General features: G+C 35.9%; 5 non-coding genes and 1 pseudogene across 5 annotated transcripts; all 6 read left to right on the top strand.

Annotated features, from left to right (window-relative positions):
* The first annotated feature begins 4,182 nt into the window (after positions 1-4,182).
* On the top strand, positions 4,183-4,301 carry LOC128505823 (5S ribosomal RNA). Its single transcript, XR_008355656.1, has one exon. It is a non-coding gene; the product is annotated as a 5S ribosomal RNA (ribosomal RNA).
* Positions 4,302-4,409: 108 nt separating this feature from the next.
* Positions 4,410-4,528, top strand: LOC128505780 (5S ribosomal RNA). The gene has a single exon (XR_008355615.1). It is a non-coding gene; the product is annotated as a 5S ribosomal RNA (ribosomal RNA).
* A 106-nt stretch (positions 4,529-4,634) lies between these two features.
* Positions 4,635-4,753, top strand: LOC128505783 (5S ribosomal RNA). Its single transcript, XR_008355618.1, has one exon. It is a non-coding gene; the product is annotated as a 5S ribosomal RNA (ribosomal RNA).
* An 85-nt stretch (positions 4,754-4,838) lies between these two features.
* On the top strand, positions 4,839-4,957 carry LOC128505796 (5S ribosomal RNA). Its single transcript, XR_008355631.1, has one exon. It is a non-coding gene; the product is annotated as a 5S ribosomal RNA (ribosomal RNA).
* An 88-nt stretch (positions 4,958-5,045) lies between these two features.
* Positions 5,046-5,164, top strand: LOC128505795 (5S ribosomal RNA). Its single transcript, XR_008355630.1, has one exon. It is a non-coding gene; the product is annotated as a 5S ribosomal RNA (ribosomal RNA).
* Positions 5,165-5,259: 95 nt separating this feature from the next.
* Positions 5,260-5,368, top strand: LOC128505798 (uncharacterized; annotated as a pseudogene).
* Positions 5,369-10,000: the final 4,632 nt, after the last annotated feature.

The raw sequence follows: 10,000 nt of genomic DNA on the forward strand, positions 1-10,000 counted from the left end.
GAATGAACTTGTGTAAATAAAAGGTTGGAAGTAGGAGAATTAACACTATACTAAATTGCAGTAATGACTCTTAGAATAGTCTCAATTAATGCAAGAGGGCTTAACAGTGTTTACAAATTTCAAACACTAATAGCAAATGCAGAAAGAGCTGAAATACTATGTATACAAGAGACATATTGGGACAATGAATGTGTGAAGAAATATGAAAATGAATGGGATGGAAATATATATTTTAGTAATGGGCAAGAGAAACAAGGGAAGGGGGTAGCAATTTTAATTAAAAGAGGAGTTAGTGAAAAGGAAAGGATGGTGTTTAAGGATAAGGTGGGGAAAAGCATAGCAGTAGAACTTGTTAAAGATGGAAAAAAGATAACTTTGTGTAACGTACATGCACCCAATGATGGAAAAGAAAAAGATGTGTTTCTAAGAGGTTTGGAGACAAAAATGAAAAACTGGGAAAATGTCATTCTGCTGGGGGATTTTAACATTGCTTTGACTAGATTAGATATTGGGAATAATATGGTATTCAAAGCAGACAGAGGGAGGAATGAATTAAAAAGATTAATGGAAAATCTTAACTTTCTAGACATATGGAGAGAAAGAAATCAAAATAGAAGGGACTATTCCAGAAGACAAATGGTAATGGGGGAAATAAAACAAAGCAGAATTGATTTATTTTTAGCCACAAGACAAATAGAAACAATGGTGAAAAATATATTTTATAAAGAAACCAGCTTTAGTGACCATAACTTTTTATGTACAGAGATAGATATCACTGAAACGAAGAGAGGACCAGGGATATGGATTTTAAATTCTAGCATTCTAAACAATAAAGTTTACTGTCAAAGAGTACAAGACTTAATAAGGTGGAACATGAAAAATGAATTATATAAGGAGAATAAAAGGATTTGGTGGGATAATGTAAAATACGAAATAAAAGAACTCACAATAGAACATAGTAAACAATTGCAAAAAATGGAAAAACAAGAGGAAAAGAGAGTAAGGGAGGACCTGGAGTTAGAACTCAGGAATTTTAATGATAATGGTGAAAGGAAAGAAATAAACATTGGAAAAGTAACAAGACTAGAAGACAAACTGAGGCAAATAGAAGAGGAAAGGTGTAGAGGACAAATTATAAGAAGCAAGATGAAATATGCAGTAGAGGGAGAAAGAAGCACAAAATTCTTTTTCGACCTTGAAAAAAGCAGACAAAAAGCAGATGAAATTAAAGAAGTGCTGACCCAAAAAGGTGAGGTAGAGAAAGAAACAGAAAAAGTTTTAAAAAGGGTACAGGAGTTTTACAAGGAGATTTTTACAAGCAAAGGTATCAACAAAACTGATGAAGAGGCCCTACTGGAACACATAAACACAAGAGTAACAGAAGTGGACAAAAAGATGTGCGATGAAGAAATAAAAGAGGACGAAATAGAAAACGTAATTAAGCAGTTAAATACAGGCAAGAGCCCCGGAATAGACGGGATAACAAATGAATTTTACAAAAAATTTAAGACACAGTTAATACCAATTTTAAAAGAGATTTATGAAGAAATTTTTACAGATGGAGAACTAAGTGAAACAATGAAAATAGGAATCATAAAACTGGTATATAAGAAAAAAGGGAATAAAGCGGATCTTAAAAACTTTAGGCCAATCACAATGTTAAATACAGATTTTAAAATCCTAGCAAAAGTTTTAGCAAACTGATTGAAAAGCGTTTTACCTGAAATAATAACCAAAGCACAAGCATATGGAGTAGAAGGACGAGATATAGCGGATACAGTTAGCAGTATAAGAGACACCATAGAATACATGAAGGAGAAAAACAAAAAAGGATATTTAATTAGTATAGACTTTGAAAAAGCGTTTGACAGAGTAGATCACCAATATATGTACGATGTTCTAAAACAATTTGGATTCGGAGAAGGTTTTAGAAAGTGGATAAAAATATTTTATACGGAAATTTTAACATGTATTAAGTGTAATGGATTTTTAACTGAATGTTTTACACCCACCAGATCCATCAGACAGGGATGCCCACTGTCGGCCCTGCTATATACCATGATAGCAGAGCCCCTAGGGCTAGCAATAAGAGCGGATGGCGAAATAGAGGGAATAAATATAGAGAAAAATCCACAACATGAATCAGTTCACCAATACGCAGATGACACAACAATACTGGTAAAGAACGTAAAAAGTGTGAAAAGGGCATTGGTGATACTCAATATGTATTGTAATGGATCGGGTGCAAAAGTAAACTACACGAAGAGTACATACATACCAATAGGGGAAATTGAGCCTCTACCAGAGCAAATGGGTTTTAAAAAAGAAACAGAGAACAAAAAGATCTTAGGAATACAAATAGGACCCAACTCAAACAAAGCAAATGAGATTACCTGGGAAAACACGCTTGGGGGAATAGAAAAAAGATTACAATTCTGGGAAAAAAGAAATCTCACAATTAAAGGGAAAATATTGGTAACAAACGTGCTAATGTTATCTAAACTGTGGTACGTACTATCAGTAACACCAATGCCCTTATGGATTTATAAGAGAATAAAGAAAATAATATTACATTTTCTGTGGGGGAAAGGAAGGGCGAAGGTGGCATATGACACCTTAATAGGGAAAAGAGAAGAGGGAGGGATGGGACTACTAGACCCATTTATAAGAAAGAAAAGTTTGAGGGTCAAAGTGGTACAAAAATTTTTGAACAACAAAAACACAGCAATGTGGAAAAAAATTATGGAGTTTTATGTAAAGAAAGCAGGGGATTTTAACATGGAATGTGATATTTTATGGATGAAAACTAAAAACCATATGTTATATGACTTACCTGCATTTTATAAAGAAGTGTTGGAAGCATGGGGGGATTTTTTAACTTACATAAAGATAGAACCTAGAGGGAGAAAACAGTTATTAAATCAACCCATATTCCTGAATCCAAATATCACAGAAGGAAATAACACAATCTACTTCAAAAAATGGTGGATTAGCGGAATTAGACAAATAAAAGACATCTTATATGAAGTTAAAGAAGGGTTTTTACCGTTACAGGTAATCATAGATGCTATTAGCGAAACGGGTGAAACATTTAACAACGCAAAACTTCAAGAACAGTACAAACAATTGAGAGACAGAGTGCCACTTCAGTGGATTAAAAGAATAGATGAAAAAGAACAGGTAGAGCAAGGAAACACAGATCCAGACATATACTTAATCCAGAAGAATGGTGAAAACACGAAGTTGAAAGAATGCAAAATCAAAGAGATCTATGGTGTTTTTAGAGATGAGGCGTTTGTAAAGCCAATTGCAAATAATTACTGGAAAAAAAGATTCAGTGAACTTAGTGACCGCGACATATGGAGAAACGAAAAGATTAAATACATGGAACCCATTTTAGAAGAGTTTAATTTTTTACAAAGACACAACTGCTTATTAACTGAAATGAGGTTATGTAAAATTGGTTTAAGCACATGTGCAACATGTTGTGTATGTAAAAAGATGGACGAAGGATTATGGCACCTGTTTTTTTACTGTGAAAAACTGAAGGACTTCACCGATAAACTGAAAAAAATGACAAAAAAAGTGCTTAACCTGGACTACCAAGAAGAAATAACACAACAGCAATGGGAAGAACTGTTTTTATTTGGTCCACAAAAGACAACTGGAAATAAATATGCGTATAACTTTTTTATGGCTGTGGCAAAATATGCCATATGGAGAAGAAGGAACATAGCCAAATTTAAAAAAGTAGAAGCTAATGTTTGGATCATTTTTAGAGAAAAACTGAAGGTAATTATGAATTTATTGTACAGGTACTTTGCAGAAAACGAGAAAATTGGAACCTTTGAAATGTTGTTTTAAAAAAAAAATCCAGTGTTGAAATGTGATCCAAGTGGTTTTTTAATTAATTATTAATGCTAAAATTTTAAAAAGGTCAGAATGTGTGTTTGATGTGTGTAAAATGTTTTGTAGAAAAAAAAAAAAAAAAAAAAAGAGCGCCCGATCTCGTCTGATCTCGGAAGCTAAGCAGGCTTGGGCCTGGTTAGTACTTGGATGGGAGACCGCCTGGGAATACCAGGTGCTGTAAGCTTTTTACTTTTATTCCTCTTATAGGGTTTTTTTTTTTTTTTAAAGTTTTTTTTTTATAGTTTAAATAGGCCTCCCTTCAGCCCAGCTTTCGCTTACGGCCATACCAGTCTGAGAGCGCCCGATCTCGTCTGATCTCGGAAGCTAAGCAGGCTCGGGCCTGGTTAGTACTTGGATGGGAGACCGCCTGGGAATACCAGGTGCTGTAAGCTTTTCACTTTTATTCCTCTTATAGGTTTTTTTATTCTTTATTTATTTATTATTTTTTTTAAAGGTTTTTTTTTCATAGTTTAAATAGGCCTCCCTTCAGCCCAGCTTTCGCTTACGGCCATACCAGTCTGAGAGCACCCGATCTCGTCTGATCTCGGAAGCTAAGCAGGCTCGGGCCTGGTTAGTACTTGGATGGGAGACCGCCTGGGAATACCAGGTGCTGTAAGCTTTTCACTTTTATTCCTCTTATAGGTTTTTTCATTTTTTTTTATTTATTATTTTTTTTAAAGTTTTTTTTTTATAGTTTAAATAGGCCTCCGTTTACCCCAGCTTTCGCTTACGGCCATACCAGTCTGAGAGCGCCCGATCTCGTCTGATCTCGGAAGTTAAGCAGGCTCGGCCCTGGTTAGTACTTGGACGGGAGACCGCCTGGGAATACCAGGTGCTGTAAGCTTTTCACTTTTATTCCTCTTATAGTTTTTTTTTTTTTAAAGGTTTTTTTTTATATTTTAAATAGGCCTCCCTTTAGCCCGGCTTTCGCTTACGGCTATACCAGTCTGAGAGCGCCCGATCTTGTCTGATCTCGGAAGCTAAGCAGGCTTGGGCCTGGTTAGTACTTGGATGGGAGACCGCCTGGGATTACCAGATGCTGTAAGCTTTTTCACTTTCATTCCTCCTATAGGTTTTATTTTTTTTAAAGGTTTTTTTTTCATAGTTTAAATAGGCCTCCCTTCAGCCCAGCTTTCGCTTAATGCCATACCAGTCTGAGAGCGCCCGATCTCGTCTGATCTCGGAAGCTAAGCAGGCTCGGGCCTGGTTAGTACTTGGATGGGAGACCGCCTGGGATTACCAGGTGCTGTAAGCTTTTTCACTTTTATTCCTCCTATAGGTTTTTTTTTTTTTTTTTTTTAAAGTTTTTTTTTTTATAGTTTAAATAGGCCTCCCTTCAGCCCAGCTTTCGCTTACGGCCATACCAGTCTGAGAGCGGCTGATCTCGGAAGCTAAGCAGGCTCGGACCTGGTTAGTAATTGGATGGGAGAATGCCTGGGAATACCAGGTGCTGTAAGCTTTTCACTTTTTTTCCTCTTATAGGTTTTTTTTTTTTTTTTTTAAGGTTTTTTTTATAGTTTAAATAGGCCTTCCTTCAGCCCAGCTTTCGCTTACGGCCATACCAGTCTAAGAGCACCAGAGGTCGCTGTTGGGCTGTGAACGGCTGCAGTAGGTGAGGAAGGCTCACCATTGTTTTGGTTTTCACTGTTTAGTTGGTTTGTTAGAATATCACTTTTTTTTGGGGGGGGGGGGAACTCCTTTTTTTTCTCTCGGGTTGTTTTTTTTTTTACACGGCCTAAGTATGATTGACACAGAAATGGCAAAATGGCAGACGACACATGGCAAGAAAATGAAAATGGACTGGCTCAGCGACAACGAGGTGGGAAAGAAAGGCAAAAAGAATTAAGGAAGGAGAGTGGAAACAGAGTGTACTTGAAAGAAGCAACTATAACCGTGGACGTGTGACATGCAAAGGAAGCAAGAGCCGTGGATATAATCAAGGCAGTGGCGGAGCAGATCGGCGAAGGAAGGATTTTAGCGGTGAGACCCAAACAAATGAAGGAGTATGAAATAACTCTTGAAAATGAAAACGACATAGAACTTTTAACTGACGGATTGATGGTAAAAGGAGAAAAGTGCGAAATAAAAAGACTACAAAGCAGAAGTTACGTTGTCTCCTTCATGCATCTGCCCGCCTACACTGCTGATGAGGAAATTTAAAATAAGTTGGAAGGCTGGGGAGTTTTCCCAAAATCTAAAATTAAAAGAAGGGTTTATCCGGGCACCAGCATTGAAGACGGGACAAGGTTTGTAAGAGCACAGTTTCCAAAAGAAGTCACGTCCCTTCCATACAGCACAAAAATTGAAACAGCAGAAGGACCCCAGTATTTCCGGGTGATGCACAGCAATCAGGTGAAGACCTGTCGGCTGTGCATGAGTCCGGACCACATGGTCAAAGACTGTCCTGATTTTAAGTGCTTTAAATGTGAAGGGAGAGGGCACTTCGCAAGAGAGTGCAATGCAGTTAAGTGCCCGGATTGTAACTTGATTTTAAACAAATGTGAATGTGGAATGAGGAGCGAGGAGGAGGAAGAACAGGAGGATGAAAAGCAGCGGGTAGATGGGCAGATAAATGAACGAAACAGCGAACAGCAAGCGGATTTGGTCACAGCGGAACAAAGTGGCCAAACCAGAGATGAACTGAGCGGCGCGCAAAAGGATAAGAAGACTCCGACACAAAAAGATCTGACTGAATGCAGTGAAAATGGCTTGGACAATGTCAGACCTAAAGATCAAAGGAACAAAGAGCAAGTTACAGTGGAGGAAAGTTAAGAGAGAAAAGAAAAGGAACAGACAAAGGAGGGAGACACTCAAGAGACAGAAATAAAAACATCGGAGAGATCACTGGACAACGTGGAAAAAGATAAACAAGAAACAAAAGATCAAAGTGAGGATATGGACAATGGAGAAGAGATTGCAGCAGACAACGTGGGAAAAGACAAAGAGGAGAGAGGACAAATAAGAAGAAAAACCTTAAAGGTAAAGCCAAATTTAGAACATGCAAGGAAAAAATTAATGACTAATTAATGAATTAATTTTCCTTCTTTTCATGGTTTTAAATTGTGTCACTTTCAATGCAAAAAGCTTGATGAACATAGAAAAATTTGGAAAAGTGAAAGAGAAATGTAAAGAGGAAGACGTTATTGCTTTGCAGGAAACGAACTGGAGAGAAAGTGTCATGGAAAACTATAAAAGAGAATGGGAAGGGGATATCCTATACAACAATGGGGATGGAAGACTTGGAAGAGGGGTAGCTTTTTTAATAAGAAAAAATATTTTTAACACAAGCAAAATGGTATATAAAGACAAGATGGGAAAATGCATAGTAATAGAAGCGAACTATGAAGGACGAGAAATAACTTTAGTAAATATACACGCACCAACAGAAGAAAAAGAAAAAAAGAACTTCTTTAATATCTTAAGGAATATTATAGGGAAATACAAAGAAATAATAATGATGGGAGACTTTAACACCGTCTTTAGTAAGCAGGACATGGCAGAAGGAATGGTTTTCAAAACAGATACAGGGAGAAAAGAACTAAAAGAACTCATGAATGAAAACAACCTAATAGATGTGTGGAGAGAAAGGAATGGGGGGAAGAAAGAGTATTCAAGAAGACAAATGGTGGGGAATTTTATATGTAGATCGAGAATTGACTATGTACTGTGCACAAGAAATGTGGAAAACTTCATTGACAAAATCAGATATGAAGAAACTAGCTACTGTATAGTGATCACAAGCTTTTTTTTTTTTAAATAGACTGGAGTAACATGAAAAGAGGGCCGGGTGTGTGGATCTTAAATACAGAAATTTTAAAGAGTGAAGATTATGTTTCAAAGGTTACAGAAATCATAAAAAAGGAAAAGGAAAATGGAATGTATAAGGAAGACAAGAGAATATGGTGGGAGAACTTAAAATTTTTAATTAAAAAATTCTCTCTAAAATATTGTAGATTCTTACAGAAATGCAAAAAATCTAAAGAAAAAAGAATAAAAGAAAGCTTGGAAGCAGAATTGAACAAAACGAACAAAGACATACAAAAAATTAAGGAAATAGAAGGAGAACTGAAAAAATTAGAAGAAAAAGAATACGAGGGGGCTAAACTAAGGAGTAAAGCGAAGTATGTAGTAGAGGAAGAAAAATGCACAAAGTTCTTTTTTGATCTAGAAAAAAATAGAGGAAGAGCTGAAATGATTAAACAAATAAGAGGAAGTAACGGAGAGATAGTAGAAGGGAATGAAAACATTCTAAAAGAAGTAAGGGAATTTTACGAGGACTTGTTCAGCACAAGGGGAGTGGAAGAAAAGGAAAAACAGAAACTACTAGATCAGATAAAGGCAAAGGTGAGTGAAGAGGATAAAAAAGAATGCGACCAAGAAATAAAAGAGGAAGAAATAGAAAGAGCAATAAATCAATTGAATAGAAAGAAGAGTCCGGGAATAGATGGATTGGGCGCTGAATTTTATATATGTTTTAAAGGAGCCTTAACAAAGATCTTAAGAAAAGTTTTTAAAGAAATTAAGGAAAAAGAGGAAGTAAACGAAAGGATGAGAATTGGCCTAATGAAACTGGTCTATAAAAGAAAAGGTGAAAGGACAAACTTAAAAAATTACAGACCAATCACAATGTTGAATACAGATTTTAAAATCCTAGCAAAAGTTTTAGCAAACAGGCTCAAAGAAGTGACCCCAAGTATAATACAAACAAACCAAGCATATGGAATAAAGGGAAGGGACATAGCAGACATCACGATGAGCATTAGAGATATGATAGGATACATAAAAGAAAAAAAAGAAGATGGATACATAATTAGTCTGGATTTTGAAAAGGCTTTTGATAGGGTAGAACATGGATATTTATTTGAGGTTTTAAAACGTTTTAATTTTGGGGAGAATTTTATTAATTGGATCAGAATTTTATATAAGGTAGCATTGACAAGAATAAAATGCAACGGATTCGTAACAGATTGCTTCAGAGTTTCAAGATCCATAAGACAAGGATGTCCCCTATCGTCCCTACTGTACTCCCTCGCTGCTGAACCTTTGGGTTTAGCGATAAAAGAAAGCGGGAAAATAATAGGGATAGAAATCGAAGGAAATAAGGCTGAAGGTAAAATCTTTCAATATGCAGACGATACAACATTGATTATAAAAGGGAAAAACAGTGCAAAGGAACTAATAAAGATTGTTACTGACTATTGCAAAGGCTCCGGCAGCAAAATCAATGAAGACAAGACGGTGTACATGAGAATGGGCAAAGCAGAAACTCTAACTGATTGTTTTACGTTTAAAGAAGAAAATTAAATGAAGATCCCAGGAGTTTTAATGGGAAAAAATGAGAAAAAAGCGAGAGATGAAATGTGGGAGACCATGACTATGGAAATAGAAAGAAGGTTAAACTTTTGGAAATTAAGAAATCTGAATTTAAAGGGGAAGGTTCTAATTCTAAACGTTTTAATGGTCTCCAAGCTCTGGTATGCTTTATATGTGTCTGAAATGCCTTCATGGATAGAAAAGAGATTGAAAAAATGCTTTCTTAACTTTTTATGGGAGGGCAAACCGGCAAAAATAGCGTACAGTACAATTATAGGAACAGTAAGCAAAGGTGGTCTAGGCTTAATGGACATAGAACAGAGGAAAAATTCTATGAGAATTAAAGTAGTAAACAAGTACCTCCAAGATAAAGATAAATTTGAGTGGAAAAAGACTATGAAGTATTTCTTAAATAAATGTGGAAATTTTAACATGGGAGATGCAGTATTATGGATGAAAACAAAACCATGGATGACAGAAAAATTACCGGAATTTTATAGAGAAATTTTTAATGCTTGGGGAATGTTTCTAAAGAGAATTATATTCAACCCACAAGGAAGAAAAAGCATTTTAAATCAACCTCTGTTCTTAAACAAAAATGTATTAAAACAAGGAAAAGAAATATATTTTAAAAAATGGATGGAAGTAGGGATAACAAGGGTGAGGGACGTCTTATATGAATTTAAAAAAGGTTTTTTACCAAGACAGTACATTGTTGATGCAATGAATGAAGCGAAGGAAGAGTATGGGCAACAAGAAATAACAAACAAGTATGAAA

The sequence above is a fragment of the Clarias gariepinus genome, chromosome 17 (genome assembly GCF_024256425.1).
Source record: "Clarias gariepinus isolate MV-2021 ecotype Netherlands chromosome 17, CGAR_prim_01v2, whole genome shotgun sequence".
Lineage (NCBI taxonomy): Eukaryota > Metazoa > Chordata > Actinopteri > Siluriformes > Clariidae > Clarias > Clarias gariepinus.